This window comes from Musa acuminata, chromosome BXJ2-5 (assembly GCF_036884655.1).
Source record: "Musa acuminata AAA Group cultivar baxijiao chromosome BXJ2-5, Cavendish_Baxijiao_AAA, whole genome shotgun sequence".
Classification (NCBI taxonomy): Eukaryota; Viridiplantae; Streptophyta; class Magnoliopsida; order Zingiberales; family Musaceae; genus Musa; species Musa acuminata.
The window spans coordinates 33,514,774-33,539,050 of record NC_088342.1 but is presented as its reverse complement, the minus strand read 5'-3'; positions in this window follow the sequence as shown (position 1 = coordinate 33,539,050).

The following is a 24,277-nucleotide window of genomic DNA, read 5'->3' as shown; positions in this document are numbered from 1 at the left end:
TTCATATACAACAGTTCTTAACTCTGAAAATAAAAAGTATGTAATGTCAGCAGTAGGTTGACATAAAGGAAAACTTGCATATACCTCCATAGTATAATAGCAAGAAATAATGTGTGAAGAATAGGGTTTCAGTTTCCTCACCTTCTTAACCATTTGCATTTGCAAACATGGGATAATAGTGATGGACTATTCAACTCTACTATGCAACTCTAACAATTGTGACTTGTCTGTATATATTGTGCAATTGTGACTTCACGCAAGATGCACAAGATGACACAGGAGAGTTCAAGAATGAAGATATAAAGATATCTTGATGTATTTTTTTTCGAGATGATGTGGAATTTATAATTGTCTCACTTTGATATTGATTTTCGGATAAAATAAAGATTGTAATGTGAAGTTTCAAATATCAATAATTTTATCTTGAATTTATGAAAAAGTTTTGGTATGATTTTGAAATTATTAAAAATTGATAGGTAATTAATAAAATTATTATTGACAGTATAGTGACACTCAAATAATCCATTACTAATTTTTTTTATATTTTAGTGACAGGTCAAGCCATCACTAAATTATTATTATCTTTTCCATTTAATCAGTAAGAGTTAATTATATTGTCACTAAAATTGTTAGTCAATTCTTTTAGTGACAGAAGTGTTCATAACCAATTGTTGTCACAGAAATATTAATTTATCAATTTATTTATTTTTAGCGATAGAATTTAATGTTTTAGCTACAAATATAAACTATCACTAAAAACTATAATTTAATGACATATGTGTCTTTTTTTGTTACTAAAACTTTTAGCCACGAGATCTATGCTGACGGAAGCTAGTGATGGCTCATTTTGCACTAATTCTTTTAGTGACAACTTTTGTTCATGGTTAATAACTATTTTTCTTATAGTGTAGGGGGCATGTGACCTGTATGTGTGCCAATATCTCAAGGAGCAGAGGAAACCAATGGCCTCGATCGCTTCCTCGACATGGCACCACCCCACCCCCCTATTCCGATCGATTTCGATCAGCGTTGGCTTGGCTGTGCCGACGACCAATCGGGCAACGCTTCTCAACTTTAATCCATGGACCAAAGAGGTCCAGCTCTAAGTGAGAAGACCCAACCTCCCTTAGGGTAATAGAGCCATCTAAATCGGAAGGGGGTTGCTCCACACCCTTTTGGGGGTCGGCCTTGTGAGAAGAGTCCAGAAAAACAAGGGAGGAAGTCAAAGAAGTCATCGAAACTAGAGGGCAAATCCACTTTATGACCCACACAACTATACTTGAAACACACCAAAGGTAAATTCTCATATGAAACAGTTTGGAAAATTCCTTTCTTTAGGTGACCCAGTCATACTGCTTATGGGGTTTTGAAAGATCGATTTCTATACTAACCTTACATATCGACCCCTTTCAAACGAGAAAGAACATTCATCATTCTTTAGGGGACGACCTAGGAGAGAACCAAGATTAATAACACATTCTGTTCCAGTACTCCAAAGGAAGATTGACGAACTACACCTAGATAGGGACAGATGAGATCCTCTCTGTGAGAGGCTGGAAATTAGCTTTCTTGGGCATCAGATACAAAACCTCCCCTCGAATGGTCCATGGTCCCTCGGTGAGGATGCGAACAACCTCCGCTTTAGAAAAAAATTGAAAGCAAAAAAAAACCTTAAGCCAAATTGATCACTTGGGACACCAAAGAACATTTCCATTAGTGAGAAACCACATATTTCAGGAAATCCAAAGTCGAAGTCGGAGGAAATGATTGATCAAACTAGATATTCAAGGTTTTTGCCATTCATGAGGAGTTTTTTCGTCAAATTCGATGAAATCCTTAGAAGCATCATAGATCCGGTTAAACAAAGAAGAAGATAGTAGTGAACTTGCATCTGGCCCATATGAAGGACCAATTAACATCAATGCCTAAGAGATGCTCTTTCCAGTGAAAGGGCCATCCAATTGGCTCTTCTTGGAAGGCGGAGGGGCATTGGAAGGATCCCGATGGAGTGGCCCATTTTTCTTGGTACTTGCCAAAGGAGAAAACCTTAGGGGTCTGGCTTGGCATCACTCCAGGAACCCTAACTGAAGGGATCGACACCACAGAAGAAGATGATGACACCCTAGGGAGGGGAACAACAATGGATGCAAGGAGAGAGCCAAGTAGGGGATGTGAAGCCAGTAGTTGGGGGCGGGGGGGGGGTGGGGAAGGGTGTGGTTGGGTCGCATCAAAGGTGGAATTAAGGAGGGAGAAGGCAATGGGGTTGTCCTTATCGCCTTAGAAACCCAGAGCTTCTCTCTCTAAGGAAAGAAGAGAGTTCCCTACTCTCTCACAAATTTATTTAATGCATTACAATCGACCATATCTTGTTCAGAACTTCACGGTTAGCCCCCAATTCCCTTCTCGCACTTTTCTAGTTCGAAAACCCTAAAGAAGATGCAGTGCAAGATTCTTTTCCGCCATCAATCTGGTCCTCATGATTAATCTAGGACTATGTGTTTTTGCTGCTTATCGATCCGATTGATGTGATTCTCCCGATAAGCTCTAACTCTGATGGCTGCCCTCCCTCCGCAAGCGGACAACTTCTAGATCACCCTTGTTCTTTCCCTCAGTGAGCTTTTTTTTTCCTCATAAATTTGATACTTTTGGTCATATTTTTATATGAAAAAGGTTTACTTGGTGGAATTGGTGGCACCTGCTATTTCTATTCTTCTGTTTCTCTTTGGAACAAATTGATTTATTTGTAGGACATGCTTAGATCATCACAAGAGGATGAAGGTAAAAAGTTTGCTATGAGGTTTGTTACCAATACTAGATATTTGCAAAGTTTTTAGCATTGTGGTGAGGCACTGCGGTTATATCTCTGAGACTTATGTGATGGTATATTTAATTTTGAAGTGTTCAATATTGGTTGGCATGTAGGACGAGCAACAACAAATTACTTTCATAGTGGAGGAATAGAAAGAGAAAAGTGAAAGATAATAACTAAAAATAATAAGCAAATGTATAACTATCCAATTGGCTCAAAGATAACACTCCTAGGATAGAAGTCTTGCACCTCCGCATGCCTCACAAGGTGGGAAAGGAAAAAAACTTGATTCATGGATCCTTTTTTTATTCATACATTACAATGTTATAGCCCATTTTTATATGCTCAAGTATAAGAATAAAAAGAAAATTACAGAAATTTAAAAAATTACAATCGCATCAAATCAAATATATGATATCTTGTTCTTCGTTTCTGATTTGATTTGAGAAATAGTCTTCCTCTCTTCATGATATTTTTGATTGATAATCTTTCATCTTTATAGAGATGAATCTTTAAGATATTCAATCAAGATTTGTAATTTTCAATAATATGATTTCTTTTTTGTTGTATTTTTTCTTTCTTTTTCTCCTCGTTGAGTAGATATTTTCATGTTATTACATATGTAAAATATCTCTAAACAAATTAAATTTATTTTATTAATAAATTAATTTAATTGCTCATGCATCATATTGTTTTACTGTTTCTTTTTCATTTCTGCTATTGAGCGAGCATGCACATGTGGAGATTTTGGAATCGAATGAATTGTTCCTTTAAAGTCAGAGACGATTGAATTTGATTGGCCTAGATGCATGCATAGCAATTCATGTGCAGAGTATAGTTTCATCAAAACTAAAATTTTAATTTCATTCTTCCTCAAATTAGTGACTATATTATGGATATATTAGATGACATTTTGGTCTCTTTGGTGTTTATGTAGCATTTACATGATGCCTTTTGTGGAAGTTGTATGATATACTGCCATGGTTGTTTTGACCAAATACAAAGTTTAATATGCTAATGAGTTAGTTTTAGTTCCAGAGCATGCTTCTGATGATTCTTGGTGTGATGATGGGCTTCTGAATGAAATCTCAGATGCTGACTTAAACAGAGAACAGAAGAGGCGTTATGATCAATTTTATACAGTATCCTTGCAATCTATAAATGATATGCATATCCTTTGTCCAAAACTCTTCATAGTAAAACTTTTAGGGCTTTAAACTTGAGGATGTATCATATGGAACCCTTGACAAAAGTTTATATGGGTTATCGAGATGGTATATCTGCAGGAAAGGAAGCTTCTGCCCAAGAGGGCTTCAACATTGGGTTTAAGCAATCTGCAAGCAGTGGTTACAAATGGGGAATTGTTAGAGGCATCACAAGGTGAAAAGTGATAGTATTTACTGATCTCTTTCTGCAGAAGAATTTTGGTATCTTATTTTTCCTACATTATTTCGTAGTGCATTTGTAAACCTCCCAGATCAATTCAAAGAAAAGTTAGTTAAGAAGCTTGAAGACAGATGCACGTTTCAAAGTCTTTACAAGCCCGTTCAAGAGATTTCCACGGACGATGCTCTGAGAATGTATCACTTTCAACTACAACAAGAAAATAAACAATCTCATCAAAGATCAAAAGCGACAGTATCATCGGCAATCGAAGATTTTGACTGCAATAAGTTAGACTTCTTTTTCAAGGAGCTTATGTTACTTGTAAGTGAGTCTTCTGAAATCAAAGCAAGTGTTGATGTTGTAAAAGGAGAGGAAGAAGAATGACCTTGATGTTGAAGTACTTGGAGGGATCGTTCAAATTCACTTACGTCTGAATTTTCTGGACAGATTGTAATTTTTTGATGGCCTCAGATTGCAATGAAAAGAACTGAACCATTGCTCCATTGCAGCATAATATATTTTGAGATTTTGCTTCAGAAAAATAGGTTCCAAATTTCAGAGTATTGACTATTCTTCCACTGGAACTGTGCCGTCATTTTTGGGAACGTTGAAAGCACTCATGGTTTGATAATAATCTCCTTCCGAAATGCAATACTTTTTCATTGTGTTTGATGTTGAGCATGGCCTTTCTTTTTCCTCCTAGTTTTGCACACTGTAAATATAAGCATAAGATGCTTCTCCAACAATAACGATAGAATCTGATGAGAGGTTAATCAAGTAGCACTATATTGAAATGAATGAGATACTATTTTCAAACTAATACAAACAACTCTTACACTTTTTTCTTTCCTTTTTTTGAATAAATTTCTACTTTCAGAATGCATTTACTTCAGCTTTAAATTAACATCGTATTTCATTAATTAGATTTTTTTTTACACTAAGTTAAAGTCATATGGTTGAGTTTTTCTGATCTTTCTTATGTATTTAGCAAGTCAATTCAATAGCCATAAATTTTTGATTTGCCAAATAAATCAGCAATTACCAACTTAACTCTCTTTGACCTTTAATTAATTGTAATCTTAGATGTCTAAGCATATTACAACTATGTCATGCTCCACAATATAGTATTTGTATAAATTATAAATTATAAAATATAAGTCTCATTAAATGTATTCATGTGTATAATTCTAGATTAATTATATATTATTTTTATAATTAATTATTATTTTTGAATGTGTCGGAGAATATTAAATCATATTGTCTTAGCATCTAGTAAAATCGGAGTCAGAATATCCAATGATCTTCAAATGGTCTGATCTCCCATATGATCTTTTGTTCTCTTTAAATATCTCATGACTCTTTTAGCTACATTCCAATGATTCATTCCATGATTGCTTAAGTATCTATCTAACATTCCAACAATGTACATTATATCTTGACGCGTACAAACCTGTGCATACATTAGACTCCCTAAAGCTAATGCATAGGAAATCTTCTGCATTTCTTAAGTTTCCAGATTTTTTTTAAGGCACTAATTGAGACTGAACTTGTCTCTCTTTGTGATAGGGGTGTCTCCTGGTTTACAATCCTATATGCTAAACCTTTTGAGTACTTTATCGATATAGTTCCTTTGTAATAATCCTAGAATACCTCGCGATCTATCTCGGTGTATCTGGATTCCTAATACAAAAGGGGCATCACCAAGATCTTTCATCTCAAAATTTCTAGATAAAAATCTCTTGGTTTCGTGCAATATGTCTATATCATTAGTGGCAAGCAGAATGTCATCCATATAAAATATTAGTAAAATAAATTTGCTCCCACTGAATTTATGATACATGCAATCATCAACAACATTCATCTTAAAACCAAATGAGATAATTACTTGATGAAATTTGTGATACTACTAAAAGGATGTTTGTTTTGTTAGGATCGAAATCGGCACTAAGAGGGGGGGAGTGTGAATTAGTGCTTACGATAAAAATTACATCGATTCGAAAATTTCGTTCGATAAAATCATATTGGAAATATGTTTAACTCGAAAACGTTCATAAAAATGTAATGAGCAAGTAAAGCAGTTTGCAATAAAGGTAAAAAACAAAATATAAATACAAACTAAGTTTTATAGTGGTTCGATCATCGTGACCTGCATCCACTCCTGATTCCTCTTCACTCAAGGCCATCGGCTTTCACTATCGATCTTCTTTCAACGGAGGAAGATCAACTATCCTTTTACACCCATTTTCTCCTTTTCACCGGTTTAGGAGATAACCTTTACAACCTCACCTCTCTCTTAAACTTCATATATAATACTGAGAGCTTGAGACGAGTTTTTATAATATTACTATAGCATTTTTCTTTTCTTTAACTCACAATTGATGTGTTTACTGAGTAAGGATGAGTAGGGCTTTTTTAGGCCCCAAATGAATTCAAATTTAGGGACCAAATGATCTCATCTTGGGTTTTCGGGGTACTAGCAATACCACCGCCTGCTAGTTTGAGACTAGGTGGTACCATCGCCTAACACAGTCTGGGAGATTGTATCTGAGCAATATTATCACCTAAACTGGCAGTGTCACAGCTTGGGCCAACTATGGGTCACTAATTGGGCCTTCCACTTGGCCCAAAATAACCCCAATTCAGGCCGAGTTAACCCATAATTGAGTTGGTCTAATTACATTCTAAACAATCCAATTAGAACTAAAACTACTTCGATCTAGACAAATTATTATAAGTAAGAATTCTAAGTTATCCAACATGTCATTGGTTCATCCGATGCTTCACCCGAACCTTCGGCATATCGTCCTCTCTTATGATGTATTGCCCAATCGACATGTTGATATCCGCAACACCCGATCTCCTTAGTGCAATGTCTGATCCTTTTGGCCCGATGCTCGAACTCATGGCACGAAGCCTTCTGCTGATATGTCGACCATTCCTCCGGTCCGACATCCAATCTTCTGACATGTTCCATTTTAGCCCAACTTTTGATTCCACCGCTTTAATCAATTTATCTTTCCTGATTGAATATAGTCCTACGTCACTTAAATGTACATTAGATCGTAAACTCATTAATTGATTTCATCGTCAAAATCCAAGATTCAATATGTTTTATCTCATAGATAGATTTTATCAATTTACATATTATTTTCTTTAGGTTCTTTTGATACAAAGTATTCTGGTTGTACCATATAAATTATTTCATCAATATTTCCATTGAGAATTGTTATTTTGACATCCATCTAAAAGAGCTCCAAATCAAAATGTGTGGCTAAAGCCATAATTATTCTAAAAGAGTCATTCGTTAAAACCGGAGAGGTTTATTTAAAGTCAATCCCTTCTTTTTGAGTATAGCCCTTTGCCACAAGACGTGCATTATATCTCTCCACATTACCATTAGAATCCCCTTTGGTTTTAAAAATTCATTTACAACCAATAGGTTTCACTCCTTCTAGTAATGGGACAAGTTCTCAAACTTTATTGTCTTGTATGGACTTATACTCTTGATTCATTGCTTTAATCCACTTATCAGAATTGGAATCCTCTATGGCTTGACAGAAGTTGATTGGATCATCTTCCATCATATCACTACTTTTTTCATGTTCCCAGAGAAATACCATATAATCATATGAAATGACACTCCTCCTTACCCTAATGGATCATCACAAAGGTGCTAGCTCTTGTGGCATATGTTCTTATGGATGTTGAGTTTGATCCTCATGAATAATTTTCTTATACTATATGAGAGTTGAAATAACTATATCCTTTTGAGGTATTGAATTTACCACATCAGTGGCAACTATATAAATTGGATTAAATTGAACCAATTCTTCCTCAAACGTAAAGTCTTTAACCTTATTTCTCCCCCCAAACTCAATATCCTTGTAGCAATACTCGTCTCAAAAATATTTATTGATTTGGGATTATAAAATTTGTACCCCTTAGATCGTTCAGAATAACCAATAAAATAATTGCTTATTGTTTGGGGTTCCAATTTCTTTTCGTTAGGCCTGTAAAGCCTTGTCTTAGATAGACAACCTATGAAAGTGTCTTAGACTAGGCTTTCTTCCGGTCCAAAGCTCATAAGGTGTTTTTGTAGTTGCTTTAATTGGTACTCTATAAGAATGTAAGCTATAGTTTTTATTGCTTCTCTTCAGGGTGACTCTGGCAAAGTAGATTAAAAAATCATATTTCTTACTATGTCTTTAAGTATGCAGTTTCGTCTTTCAACTACACCATTCATGTTAGGTGACCTTGGCATTTTATACAGAGGGATAATTCCACACTCCTCTAAGCATAGAGCAAATGGTCCTCGACGTTATTCACTTGAGCCGTCATTTCTGTTGTAATATTCCCCTCCACGGTTAGATCTAATGCTTTATATATATATATATATATATATTCACTGTTGAATTAGATGCGGTCATCAAATTTGTGATCAAGATCGTAGGATCATGTGATCCTACGGCCCAGATTGAGATTTGGAGCTGGACCTGACGTTTGAATCGGATACAAAGCTTGACTAGAATGGAGTTACGAGTTGACTTAGAGTCGGTCGATTCAACTTAAGCAAGTTGGGATATAAATGTTTTGAAAAAGAAATAACGTGTCACGGCCTTCTTGGTGGTGCGCGATTGTAGGCGAACCCTAGTGGAAATACCAATCTCCAGCTCCGCAAACGAGATCAGGAATCACGGCCCACGCTCTCCTCTCCTCTCCTCCCTCTCTCTCCACCATCCTAAATACTTCACTCCTCCCTCTCCCGCGCAGCCAACCCCTTATTCCCAATGACTTGATTGAAGACGGCGGGTTTCAAAGTTGGTGAGGAGGTGCCGATGAAGGAGGAGGACGAGTTTATGCTTTTAAGAAATTGCTTCCTCGAGACCTCCTCGACATTAATCTCGTTGATGAAAGGTTCTGGTTCGATTCAAGTGATATGGATTGTTTTTATTTTGGTTTGCTCTTCATGGTATTGTTCTGTTATCGAGTGATGAGGGTTTGTTCATTTTTGTTTTCATATCCTCGTTGCCAAGAAAATAGTTCTAAGACAGAGAGAGAGCGCCGACAAACATTTCAATTCGTGTCAAAACCGACGTAGACTAACTTACCAAAAATCGAAAGCTTAAAATAAATTAATTTTTTATAAATAAAATATTAATTTGATTATGTTGTTGTAAGCTCATTTACAAGATGAGTATTTGACCCTAAGGTTTTCTCCTTTGGCAAGTACCAAGAAAAATGGCGACGCACGGACGTGAGGGGATCATTAAAACGCACGGACGGACGTGAGGGGATCATTAAATCGCACGGACGTGAGGGGATCATTAAAACGCACGGACGTGAGGGGATCATTAAAACGCACGTCCGTGCGTCGCCACCAACAGCGAAATAGGAGCGGGCGAGGAACGTGAGGGGATCATTAAAACGCACGGACGTGAGGGGATCATTAAATCGCAACTACAGAGAGAAGCAGTGTAGAACGAGGAGGTCGAGGAGCAGTGACGGCCAGGACCGAAGAGCCAAGTAAGAATCCGCCATTTCCACCGTCTCTCTCTCTCACTCTCCCTGCCTCCGGGGGTGATATGGCGAGGGCGTCTCATGCTTAGTGACGCGGTTGATATCGGATTCGGGGAGTGGCCTCCGGAGCCGTCGGATCCGGGTGGGGTTGCAGCCGCCGCCGTTCTCCCTGTAGTTGCGATTTAATGATCCCCTCACGTCCGTGCGTTTTAATGATCCCCTCACGTTCCTCGCCCGCTCCTATTTCGCTGTTGGTGGCGACGCACGGACGTGCGTTTTAATGATCCCCTCACGTCCGTGCGTTTTAATGATCCCCTCACGTCCGTGCGATTTAATGATCCCCTCACGTCCGTCCGTGCGTTTTAATGATCCCCTCACGTCCGTGCGTCGCCATTTTGAGCGGAGAACGCACGGACGTGAGGGGATCATTAAAACGCACGGACGTGAGGGGATCATTAAAACGCACGTCCGTGCGTCGCCACCAACAGCGAAATAGGAGCGGGCGAGGAACGTGAGGGGATCATTAAAACGCACGGACGTGAGGGGATCATTAAATCGCAACTACAGGGAGAACGGCGGCGGCTGCAACCCCACCCGGATCCGACGGCTCCGGAGGCCACTCCCCGAATCCGATATCAACCGCGTCACTAAGCATGAGACGCCCTCGCCATATCACCCCCGGAGGCAGGGAGAGTGAGAGAGAGAGACGGTGGAAATGGCGGATTCTTACTTGGCTCTTCGGTCCTGGCCGTCACTGCTCCTCGACCTCCTCGTTCTACACTGCTTCTCTCTGTAGTTGCGATTTAATGATCCCCTCACGTCCGTGCGTCGCCACCAACAGCGAAATAGGAGCGGGCGAGGGAGACGAGATCGAGAGACGGAGCTTCACTCGTCCCACCCAGTTGTCCCGCTGGTCGAAAACCCCTACCTTTGCTCCTCAGGCGATCGATCCCGTCGTCGGGCCCTGCCCCCAGGTTTGCCTCCACTCCTTTCTCCTACCCCGTTCCTATTGCGACGCATTGATATGCTCTTGTTTCTTTTGCTATGGAGCTCGTCTCGATTTCCGTTTAATTGCTCAGGGTTGTATTTGTTCTGCGTGGATTCTCGGTTCTATTTGGATTACGCCTTTTCTTCTATGTTTCTCGTGAGGTTCATCGTGGCGGATCCTCTTGGGAAATCTCAATTAGGGTTTGGATTGTGGGGGCGTGGGGCTTTAATTTGATTAATTATGTTATTTGGATTGTTGATTGCTCGAATTTGGATGGTGAATCACGGGAAGTGCCATTGTGTAACATTTATTTATGTTTTGTAGATAAGAGTTTTTGGTCCTTCCGCAGCTACTCAAGTGCTCGGCCTATTGTCAGAGCTGGAATGGAGGGCATAAATGGTATATAAACTTGGTCTTGTTTTTCATTGTTTAGCTATAAGTTGTTGTCAACTTGTTGTCAAAGCTTTGGGAGTTGAGATGCATTAAAGAGAGTTTGCAATTTTGTTACAAGCATTGATTGAAAAGGCGCTAGGTGCCAAAAGGTGCTAAGGTCCAAAAACGTCCGAGGTGCTAGGCGTTCGTCTGAGTGAAGCGAGACGCTAAAATATAAAAATATATAATATAATTAATAAATATATTTATTTAAATAAAAATATATCATTTATTCTGAAACCTAATAATAATTTTAAATAAATAAAAATTAATAGTATTAAAATCAAAATAATATATTATTAATCTAATAAATAAAAATACTATTACTAGTATATAGTTAGTAGCAAGGTCTATCATACCGAAGCGTACCATCCGTACCCGGCGGTACGTACCGATCCGATAGGTTACCGGTATGCGGATCGCCCGATACCGCTACAGTGCTACAGTATGAAAAAAGTATAAAATTGTTCGGTACGCCCTGATGTACCGCCCGGTACACCGGTACCGTACCGTACCGTACCGAGCTCGGGTCGAAACGCCTGTACGGTACGGTACGACGAACCTTGGTTAGTAGCATATTGTTAATATATTGATAACAGTATACTATTGAAGTAAGAAGAGTGTGAGTAAGAGGAAGACTGAGGCTACTGACTGAGAGCAGCGGCAGCGGTAGCAACGAGAAGCGATAGTGGCAGCGGCAGCGGTAGCGGCGAGCGATGGCAACGGGAGCGGCGACAGTGGCAACGACAGTGGTAGTAACGAGTAGCGGGAGTAGGAGCGGCGAGCGGCGATAGTGGCAGCAGCAGCAGTAGTAGCGAGCAGAGGCAGCGGGAGCGGCAACAGTGTCAACGGGAGCAGGAGTGGCGAGCGACGATAGTGGCAGCGACAGCAGTAACAGCGAGTAGTGGCAGCGGGAGTGGCGATAGTGGCAGCGGTAGCAGCGAGCAGGGGGGAGCGAGAGCGGGAGCGGCGAGCGACGACAATGGCAGCGGCAGCGAGAGCAAGAGCGACGAGCGACGATAGTGGCAGCGATAGCGGTAGCAGTGGCAGCGGCAGTGGGAGTGGAAGTGGCGAGCGGGGTTAGAGTTGGGGAAGTCGTGAGAAGAAGGCTGATATCGGTGCTTTAGTTGGTTCGATTGGACCAACTAAAGCACCGGAGATTGAACCAGACCTAAAACGCTGGTTCGGTCGCTGGGTTTAACCCGGGTGCTCGCCCGACGCCTGGGCTCGGGCGAGCGCCCAAGCGACGCGCTTCGGGCCTCCCCTCGCTTAGGAAGATGAACTTGACTTCGATATTTTCTGTTTCTATATCACTTTATTTCAATGCTTGGCAACACTGATATATCTAAGCTTGCATGCTGCTTTACTTCACTTAAGAGGTATATCTTTTAGAAAGCTTTAATCTGATTTTGGATTCCAATTTTAGGCTGCAGTACACTAGAAACTTGTTATGGACTGCTAACAATCTTGACATGTTTATGTTTTATCAATGAAATCAACCATAAAATTGCTTTTATTTTCATATACAACAGTTCTTAACTCTGAAAATAAAAAGTATGTAATGTCAGCAGTAGGTTGACATAAAGGAAAACTTGCATATACCTCCATAGTATAATAGCAAGAAATAATGTGTGAAGAATAGGGTTTCAGTTTCCTCACCTTCTTAACCATTTGCATTTGCAAACATGGGATAATAGTGATGGACTATTCAACTCTACTATGCAACTCTAACAATTGTGACTTGTCTGTATATATTGTGCAATTGTGACTTCACGCAAGATGCACAAGATGACACAGGAGAGTTCAAGAATGAAGATATAAAGATATCTTGATGTATTTTTTTTCGAGATGATGTGGAATTTATAATTGTCTCACTTTGATATTGATTTTCGGATAAAATAAAGATTGTAATGTGAAGTTTCAAATATCAATAATTTTATCTTGAATTTATGAAAAAGTTTTGGTATGATTTTGAAATTATTAAAAATTGATAGGTAATTAATAAAATTATTATTGACAGTATAGTGACACTCAAATAATCCATTACTAATTTTTTTTATATTTTAGTGACAGGTCAAGCCATCACTAAATTATTATTATCTTTTCCATTTAATCAGTAAGAGTTAATTATATTGTCACTAAAATTGTTAGTCAATTCTTTTAGTGACAGAAGTGTTCATAACCAATTGTTGTCACAGAAATATTAATTTATCAATTTATTTATTTTTAGCGATAGAATTTAATGTTTTAGCTACAAATATAAACTATCACTAAAAACTATAATTTAATGACATATGTGTCTTTTTTTGTTACTAAAACTTTTAGCCACGAGATCTATGCTGACGGAAGCTAGTGATGGCTCATTTTGCACTAATTCTTTTAGTGACAACTTTTGTTCATGGTTAATAACTATTTTTCTTATAGTGTAGGGGGCATGTGACCTGTATGTGTGCCAATATCTCAAGGAGCAGAGGAAACCAATGGCCTCGATCGCTTCCTCGACATGGCACCACCCCACCCCCCTATTCCGATCGATTTCGATCAGCGTTGGCTTGGCTGTGCCGACGACCAATCGGGCAACGCTTCTCAACTTTAATCCATGGACCAAAGAGGTCCAGCTCTAAGTGAGAAGACCCAACCTCCCTTAGGGTAATAGAGCCATCTAAATCGGAAGGGGGTTGCTCCACACCCTTTTGGGGGTCGGCCTTGTGAGAAGAGTCCAGAAAAACAAGGGAGGAAGTCAAAGAAGTCATCGAAACTAGAGGGCAAATCCACTTTATGACCCACACAACTATACTTGAAACACACCAAAGGTAAATTCTCATATGAAACAGTTTGGAAAATTCCTTTCTTTAGGTGACCCAGTCATACTGCTTATGGGGTTTTGAAAGATCGATTTCTATACTAACCTTACATATCGACCCCTTTCAAACGAGAAAGAACATTCATCATTCTTTAGGGGACGACCTAGGAGAGAACCAAGATTAATAACACATTCTGTTCCAGTACTCCAAAGGAAGATTGACGAACTACACCTAGATAGGGACAGATGAGATCCTCTCTGTGAGAGGCTGGAAATTAGCTTTCTTGGGCATCAGATACAAAACCTCCCCTCGAATGGTCCATGGTCCCTCGGTGAGGATGCGAACAACCTCCGCTTTAGAAAAAAATTGAAAGCAAATAAAAACCTTAAGCCAAATTGATCACTTGGGACACCAAAGAACATTTCCATTAGTGAGAAACCACATATTTCAGGAAATCCAAAGTCGAAGTCGGAGGAAATGATTGATCAAACTAGATATTCAAGGTTTTTGCCATTCATGAGGAGTTTTTTCGTCAAATTCGATGAAATCCTTAGAAGCATCATAGATCCGGTTAAACAAAGAAGAAGATAGTAGTGAACTTGCATCTGGCCCATATGAAGGACCAATTAACATCAATGCCTAAGAGATGCTCTTTCCAGTGAAAGGGCCATCCAATTGGCTCTTCTTGGAAGGCGGAGGGGCATTGGAAGGATCCCGATGGAGTGGCCCATTTTTCTTGGTACTTGCCAAAGGAGAAAACCTTAGGGGTCTGGCTTGGCATCACTCCAGGAACCCTAACTGAAGGGATCGACACCACAGAAGAAGATGATGACACCCTAGGGAGGGGAACAACAATGGATGCAAGGAGAGAGCCAAGTAGGGGATGTGAAGCCAGTAGTTGGGGGCGGGGGGGGGGTGGGGAAGGGTGTGGTTGGGTCGCATCAAAGGTGGAATTAAGGAGGGAGAAGGCAATGGGGTTGTCCTTATCGCCTTAGAAACCCAGAGCTTCTCTCTCTAAGGAAAGAAGAGAGTTCCCTACTCTCTCACAAATTTATTTAATGCATTACAATCGACCATATCTTGTTCAGAACTTCACGGTTAGCCCCCAATTCCCTTCTCGCACTTTTCTAGTTCGAAAACCCTAAAGAAGATGCAGTGCAAGATTCTTTTCCGCCATCAATCTGGTCCTCATGATTAATCTAGGACTATGTGTTTTTGCTGCTTATCGATCCGATTGATGTGATTCTCCCGATAAGCTCTAACTCTGATGGCTGCCCTCCCTCCGCAAGCGGACAACTTCTAGATCACCCTTGTTCTTTCCCTCAGTGAGCTTTTTTTTTCCTCATAAATTTGATACTTTTGGTCATATTTTTATATGAAAAAGGTTTACTTGGTGGAATTGGTGGCACCTGCTATTTCTATTCTTCTGTTTCTCTTTGGAACAAATTGATTTATTTGTAGGACATGCTTAGATCATCACAAGAGGATGAAGGTAAAAAGTTTGCTATGAGGTTTGTTACCAATACTAGATATTTGCAAAGTTTTTAGCATTGTGGTGAGGCACTGCGGTTATATCTCTGAGACTTATGTGATGGTATATTTAATTTTGAAGTGTTCAATATTGGTTGGCATGTAGGACGAGCAACAACAAATTACTTTCATAGTGGAGGAATAGAAAGAGAAAAGTGAAAGATAATAACTAAAAATAATAAGCAAATGTATAACTATCCAATTGGCTCAAAGATAACACTCCTAGGATAGAAGTCTTGCACCTCCGCATGCCTCACAAGGTGGGAAAGGAAAAAAACTTGATTCATGGATCCTTTTTTTATTCATACATTACAATGTTATAGCCCATTTTTATATGCTCAAGTATAAGAATAAAAAGAAAATTACAGAAATTTAAAAAATTACAATCGCATCAAATCAAATATATGATATCTTGTTCTTCGTTTCTGATTTGATTTGAGAAATAGTCTTCCTCTCTTCATGATATTTTTGATTGATAATCTTTCATCTTTATAGAGATGAATCTTTAAGATATTCAATCAAGATTTGTAATTTTCAATAATATGATTTCTTTTTTGTTGTATTTTTTCTTTCTTTTTCTCCTCGTTGAGTAGATATTTTCATGTTATTACATATGTAAAATATCTCTAAACAAATTAAATTTATTTTATTAATAAATTAATTTAATTGCTCATGCATCATATTGTTTTACTGTTTCTTTTTCATTTCTGCTATTGAGCGAGCATGCACATGTGGAGATTTTGGAATCGAATGAATTGTTCCTTTAAAGTCAGAGACGATTGAATTTGATTGGCCTAGATGCATGCATAGCAATTCATGTGCAGAGTATAGTTTCATCAAAACTAAAATTTTAATTTCATTCTTCCTCAAATTAGTGACTATATTATGGATATATTAGATGACATTTTGGTCTCTTTGGTGTTTATGTAGCATTTACATGATGCCTTTTGTGGAAGTTGTATGATATACTGCCATGGTTGTTTTGACCAAATACAAAGTTTAATATGCTAATGAGTTAGTTTTAGTTCCAGAGCATGCTTCTGATGATTCTTGGTGTGATGATGGGCTTCTGAATGAAATCTCAGATGCTGACTTAAACAGAGAACAGAAGAGGCGTTATGATCAATTTTATACAGTATCCTTGCAATCTATAAATGATATGCATATCCTTTGTCCAAAACTCTTCATAGTAAAACTTTTAGGGCTTTAAACTTGAGGATGTATCATATGGAACCCTTGACAAAAGTTTATAAGGGTTATCGAGATGGTATATCTGCAGGAAAGGAAGCTTCTGCCCAAGAGGGCTTCAACATTGGGTTTAAGCAATCTGCAAGCAGTGGTTACAAATGGGGAATTGTTAGAGGCATCACAAGGTGAAAAGTGATAGTATTTACTGATCTCTTTCTGCAGAAGAATTTTGGTATCTTATTTTTCCTACATTATTTCGTAGTGCATTTGTAAACCTCCCAGATCAATTCAAAGAAAAGTTAGTTAAGAAGCTTGAAGACAGATGCACGTTTCAAAGTCTTTACAAGCCCGTTCAAGAGATTTCCACGGACGATGCTCTGAGAATGTATCACTTTCAACTACAACAAGAAAATAAACAATCTCATCAAAGATCAAAAGCGACAGTATCATCGGCAATCGAAGATTTTGACTGCAATAAGTTAGACTTCTTTTTCAAGGAGCTTATGTTACTTGTAAGTGAGTCTTCTGAAATCAAAGCAAGTGTTGATGTTGTAAAAGGAGAGGAAGAAGAATGACCTTGATGTTGAAGTACTTGGAGGGATCGTTCAAATTCACTTACGTCTGAATTTTCTGGACAGATTGTAATTTTTTGATGGCCTCAGATTGCAATGAAAAGAACTGAACCATTGCTCCATTGCAGCATAATATATTTTGAGATTTTGCTTCAGAAAAATAGGTTCCAAATTTCAGAGTATTGACTATTCTTCCACTGGAACTGTGCCGTCATTTTTGGGAACGTTGAAAGCACTCATGGTTTGATAATAATCTCCTTCCGAAATGCAATACTTTTTCATTGTGTTTGATGTTGAGCATGGCCTTTCTTTTTCCTCCTAGTTTTGCACACTGTAAATATAAGCATAAGATGCTTCTCCAACAATAACGATAGAATCTGATGAGAGGTTAATCAAGTAGCACTATATTGAAATGAATGAGATACTATTTTCAAACTAATACAAACAACTCTTACACTTTTTTCTTTCCTTTTTTCTGAATAAATTTCTACTTTCAGAATGCATTTACTTCAGCTTTAAATTAACATCGTATTTCATTAATTAGATTTTTTTTTACACTAAGTTAAAGTCATATGGTTGAGTTTTTCTGATCTTTCTTATGTATTTAGCAAGTCAATTCAATAGCCATAAATTTTTGATTTGCCAAATAAATCAGCAATTACCAACTTAACTCTCTTTGACCTTTAATTAATTGTAATCTTAGATGTCTAAGCATATTACAACTATGTCATGCTCCACAATATAGTATTTGTATAAATTATAAATTATAAATTATAAACTATAAGTCTCATTAAATGTATTCATGTGTATAATTCTAGATTAATTATATATTATTTTTATAATTAATTATTATTTTTGAATGTGTCGGAGAATATTAAATCATATTGTCTTAGCATCTAGTAAAATCGGAGTCAGAATATCCAATGATCTTCAAATGGTCTGATCTCCCATATGATCTTTTGTTCTCTTTAAATATCTCATGACTCTTTTAGCTACATTCCAATGATTCATTCCATGATTGCTTAAGTATCTATCTAACATTCCAACAATGTACATTATATCTTGACGCGTACAAACCTGTGCATACATTAGACTCCCTAAAGCTAATGCATAGGAAATCTTCTGCATTTCTTAAGTTTCCAGATTTTTTTTAAGGCACTAATTGAGACTGAACTTGTCTCTCTTTGTGATAGGGGTGTCTCCTGGTTTACAATCCTATATGCTAAACCTTTTGAGTACTTTATCGATATAGTTCCTTTGTAATAATCCTAGAATACCTCGCGATCTATCTCGGTGTATCTGGATTCCTAATACAAAAGGGGCATCACCAAGATCTTTCATCTCAAAATTTCTAGATAAAAATCTCTTGGTTTCGTGCAATATGTCTATATCATTAGTGGCAAGCAGAATGTCATCCATATAAAATATTAGTAAAATAAATTTGCTCCCACTGAATTTATGATACATGCAATCATCAACAACATTCATCTTAAAACCAAATGAGATAATTACTTGATGAAATTTGTGATACTACTAAAAGGATGTTTGTTTTGTTAGGATCGAAATCGGCACTAAGAGGGGGGGAGTGTGAATTAGTGCTTACGATAAAAATTACATCGATTCGAAAATTTCGTTCGATAAAATCATATTGGAAATATGTTTAACTCGAAAACGTTCATAAAAATGTAATGAGCAAGTAAAGCAGTTTGCAATAAAGGTAAAAAACAAAATATAAATACAAACTAAGTTTTATAGTGGTTCGATCATCGTGACCTGCATCCACTCCTGATTCCTCTTCACTCAAGGCCATCGGCTTTCACTATCGATCTTCTTTCAACGGAGGAAGATCAACTATCCTTTTACACCCATTTTCTCCTTTTCACCGGTTTAGGAGATAACCTTTACAACCTCACCTCTCTCTTAAACTTCATATATAATACTGAGAGCTTGAGACGAGTTTTTATAATATTACTATAGCATTTTTCTTTTCTTTAACTCACAATTGATGTGTTTACTGAGTAAGGATGAGTAGGGCTTTTTTAGGCCCCAAATGAATTCAAATTTAGGGACCAAATGATCTCATCTTGGGTTTTCGGGGTACTAGCAATACCACCGCCTGCTAGTTTGAGACTAGGTGGTACCATCGCCTAACACAGTCTGGGAGATTGTATCTGAGCAATATTATCACCTAAACTGGCAGTGTCACAGCTTGGGCCAACTATGGGTCACTAATTGGGCCTTCCACTTGGCCCAAAATAACCCCAATTCAGGCCGAGTTAACCCATAATTGAGTTGGTCTAATTACATTCTAAACAATCCAATTAGAACTAAAACTACTTCGATCTAGACAAATTATTATAAGTAAGAATTCTAAGTTATCCAACATGTCATTGGTTCATCCGATGCTTCACCCGAACCTTCGGCATATCGTCCTCTCTTATGATGTATTGCCCAATCGACATGTTGATATCCGCAACACCCGATCTCCTTAGTGCAATGTCTGATCCTTTTGGCCCGATGCTCGAACTCATGGCACGAAGCCTTCTGCTGATATGTCGACCATTCCTCCGGTCCGACATCCAATCTTCTGACATGTTCCATTTTAGCCCAACTTTTGATTCCACCGCTTTAATCAATTTATCTTTCCTGATTGAATATAGTCCTACGTCACTTAAATGTACATTAGATCGTAAACTCATTAATTGATTTCATCGTCAAAATCCAAGATTCAATATGTTTTATCTCATAGATAGATTTTATCAATTTACATATTATTTTCTTTAGGTTCTTTTGATACAAAGTATTCTGGTTGTACCATATAAATTATTTCATCAATATTTCCATTGAGAATTGTTATTTTGACATCCATCTAAAAGAGCTCCAAATCAAAATGTGTGGCTAAAGCCATAATTATTCTAAAAGAGTCATTCGTTAAAACCGGAGAGGTTTATTTAAAGTCAATCCCTTCTTTTTGAGTATAGCCCTTTGCCACAAGACGTGCATTATATCTCTCCACATTACCATTAGAATCCCCTTTGGTTTTAAAAATTCATTTACAACCAATAGGTTTCACTCCTTCTAGTAATGGGACAAGTTCTCAAACTTTATTGTCTTGTATGGACTTATACTCTTGATTCATTGCTTTAATCCACTTATCAGAATTGGAATCCTCTATGGCTTGACAGAAGTTGATTGGATCATCTTCCATCATATCACTACTTTTTTCATGTTCCCAGAGAAATACCATATAATCATATGAAATGACACTCCTCCTTACCCTAATGGATCATCACAAAGGTGCTAGCTCTTGTGGCATATGTTCTTATGGATGTTGAGTTTGATCCTCATGAATAATTTTCTTATACTATATGAGAGTTGAAATAACTATATCCTTTTGAGGTATTGAATTTACCACATCAGTGGCAACTATATAAATTGGATTAAATTGAACCAATTCTTCCTCAAACGTAAAGTCTTTAACCTTATTTCTCCCCCCAAACTCAATATCCTTGTAGCAATACTCGTCTCAAAAATATTTATTGATTTGGGATTATAAAATTTGTACCCCTTAGATCGTTCAGAATAACCAATAAAATAATTGCTTATTGTTTGGGGTTCCAATTTCTTTTCGTTAGGCCTGTAAAGCCTTGTCTTAGATAGACAACCTATGAAAGTGTCTTAGACTAGGCTTTCTTCCGGTCCAAAGCTCATAAGGTGTTTTTGTAGTTGCTTTAATTGGTACTCTATAAGAATGTAAGCTATAGTTTTTATTGCTTCTCTTCAGGGTGACTCTGGCAAAGTAGATTAAAAAATCATATTTCTTACTATGTCTTTAAGTATGCAGTTTCGTCTTTCAACTACACCATTCATGTTAGGTGACCTTGGCATTTTATACAGAGGGATAATTCCACACTCCTCTAAGCATAGAGCAAATGGTCCTCGACGTTATTCACTTGAGCCGTCATTTCTGTTGTAATATTCCCCTCCACGGTTAGATCTAATGCTTTATATATATATATATATATATATTCACTGTTGAATTAGATGCGGTCATCAAATTTGTGATCAAGATCGTAGGATCATGTGATCCTACGGCCCAGATTGAGATTTGGAGCTGGACCTGACGTTTGAATCGGATACAAAGCTTGACTAGAATGGAGTTACGAGTTGACTTAGAGTCGGTCGATTCAACTTAAGCAAGTTGGGATATAAATGTTTTGAAAAAGAAATAACGTGTCACGGCCTTCTTGGTGGTGCGCGATTGTAGGCGAACCCTAGTGGAAATACCAATCTCCAGCTCCGCAAACGAGATCAGGAATCACGGCCCACGCTCTCCTCTCCTCTCCTCCCTCTCTCTCCACCATCCTAAATACTTCACTCCTCCCTCTCCCGCGCAGCCAACCCCTTATTCCCAATGACTTGATTGAAGACGGCGGGTTTCAAAGTTGGTGAGGAGGTGCCGATGAAGGAGGAGGACGAGTTTATGCTTTTAAGAAATTGCTTCCTCGAGACCTCCTCGACATTAATCTCGTTGATGAAAGGTTCTGGTTCGATTCAAGTGATATGGATTGTTTTTATTTTGGTTTGCTCTTCATGGTATTGTTCTGTTATCGAGTGATGAGGGTTTGTTCATTTTTGTTTTCATATCCTCGTTGCCAAGAAAATAGTTCTAAGACAGAGAGAGAGCGCCGACAAACATTTCAATTCGTGTCAAAACCGACGTAGACTAACTTACCAAAAATCGAAAGCTTAAAATAAATTAATTTTTTATAAATAAAATATTAATTTGATTATGTTGTTGTAAGCTCATTTACAAGATTAGTATTTGACCCTAAGGTTTTCTCCTTTGGCAAGTACCAAGAAAAATGGCGACGCACGGACGTGAGGGGATCATTAAAACGCACGGACGGACGTGAGGGGATCATTAAATCGCACGGACGTGAGGGGATCATTAAAATGCACGGACGTGAGGGGATCATTAAAACGCACGTCCGTGCGTCGCCACCAACAGCGAAATAGGAGCGGGCGAGGAACGTGAGGGGATCATTAAAACGCACGGACGTGAGGGGATCATTAAATCGCAACTACAGAGAGAAGCAGTGTAGAACGAGGAGGTCGAGGAGCAGTGACGGCCAGGACCGAAGAGCCAAGTAAGAATCCGCCATTTCCACCGTCTCTCTCTCTCACTCTCCCTGCCTCCGGGGGTGATATGGCGAGGGCGTCTCATGCTTAGTGACGCGGTTGATATCGGATTCGGGGAGTGGCCTCCGGAGCCGTCGGATCCGGGTGGGGTTGCAGCCGCCGCCGTTCTCCCTGTAGTTGCGATTTAATGATCCCCTCACGTCCGTGCGTTTTAATGATCCCCTCACGTTCCTCGCCCGCTCCTATTTCGCTGTTGGTGGCGACGCACGGACGTGCGTTTTAATGATCCCCTCACGTCCGTGCGTTTTAATGATCCCCTCACGTCCGTGCGATTTAATGATCCCCTCACGTCCGTCCGTGCGTTTTAATGATCCCCTCACGTCCGTGCGTCGCCATTTTGAGCGGAGAACGCACGGACGTGAGGGGATCATTAAAACGCACGGACGTGAGGGGATCATTAAAACGCACGTCCGTGCGTCGCCACCAACAGCGAAATAGGAGCGGGCGAGGAACGTGAGGGGATCATTAAAACGCACGGACGTGAGGGGATCATTAAATCGCAACTACAGGGAGAACGGCGGCGGCTGCAACCCCACCCGGATCCGACGGCTCCGGAGGCCACTCCCCGAATCCGATATCAACCGCGTCACTAAGCATGAGACGCCCTCGCCATATCACCCCCGGAGGCAGGGAGAGTGAGAGAGAGAGACGGTGGAAATGGCGGATTCTTACTTGGCTCTTCGGTCCTGGCCGTCACTGCTCCTCGACCTCCTCGTTCTACACTGCTTCTCTCTGTAGTTGCGATTTAATGATCCCCTCACGTCCGTGCGTCGCCACCAACAGCGAAATAGGAGCGGGCGAGGGAGACGAGATCGAGAGACGGAGCTTCACTCGTCCCACCCAGTTGTCCCGCTGGTCGAAAACCCCTACCTTTGCTCCTCAGGCGATCGATCCCGTCGTCGGGCCCTGCCCCCAGGTTTGCCTCCACTCCTTTCTCCTACCCCGTTCCTATTGCGACGCATTGATATGCTCTTGTTTCTTTTGCTATGGAGCTCGTCTCGATTTCCGTTTAATTGCTCAGGGTTGTATTTGTTCTGCGTGGATTCTCGGTTCTATTTGGATTACGCCTTTTCTTCTATGTTTCTCGTGAGGTTCATCGTGGCGGATCCTCTTGGGAAATCTCAATTAGGGTTTGGATTGTGGGGGCGTGGGGCTTTAATTTGATTAATTATGTTATTTGGATTGTTGATTGCTCGAATTTGGATGGTGAATCACGGGAAGTGCCATTGTGTAACATTTATTTATGTTTTGTAGATAAGAGTTTTTGGTCCTTCCGCAGCTACTCAAGTGCTCGGCCTATTGTCAGAGCTGGAATGGAGGGCATAAATGGTATATAAACTTGGTCTTGTTTTTCATTGTTTAGCTATAAGTTGTTGTCAACTTGTTGTCAAAGCTTTGGGAGTTGAGATGCATTAAAGAGAGTTTGCAATTTTGTTACAAGCATTGATTGAAAAGGCGCTAGGTGCCAAAAGGTGCTAAGGTCCAAAAACGTCCGAGGTGCTAGGCGTTCGTCTGAGTGAAGCGAGACGCTAAAATATAAAAATATATAATATAATTAATAAATATATTTATTTAAATAAAAATATATCATTTATTCTGAAACCTAATAATAATTTTAAATAAATAAAAATTAATAGTATTAAAATCAAAATAATATATTATTAATCTAATAAATAAAAATACTATTACTAGTATATAGTTAGTAGCAAGGTCTATCATACCGAAGCGTACCATCCGTACCCGGCGGTACGTACCGATCCGATAGGTTACCGGTATGCGGATCGCCCGATACCGCTACAGTGCTACAGTATGAAAAAAGTATAAAATTGTTCGGTACGCCCTGATGTAC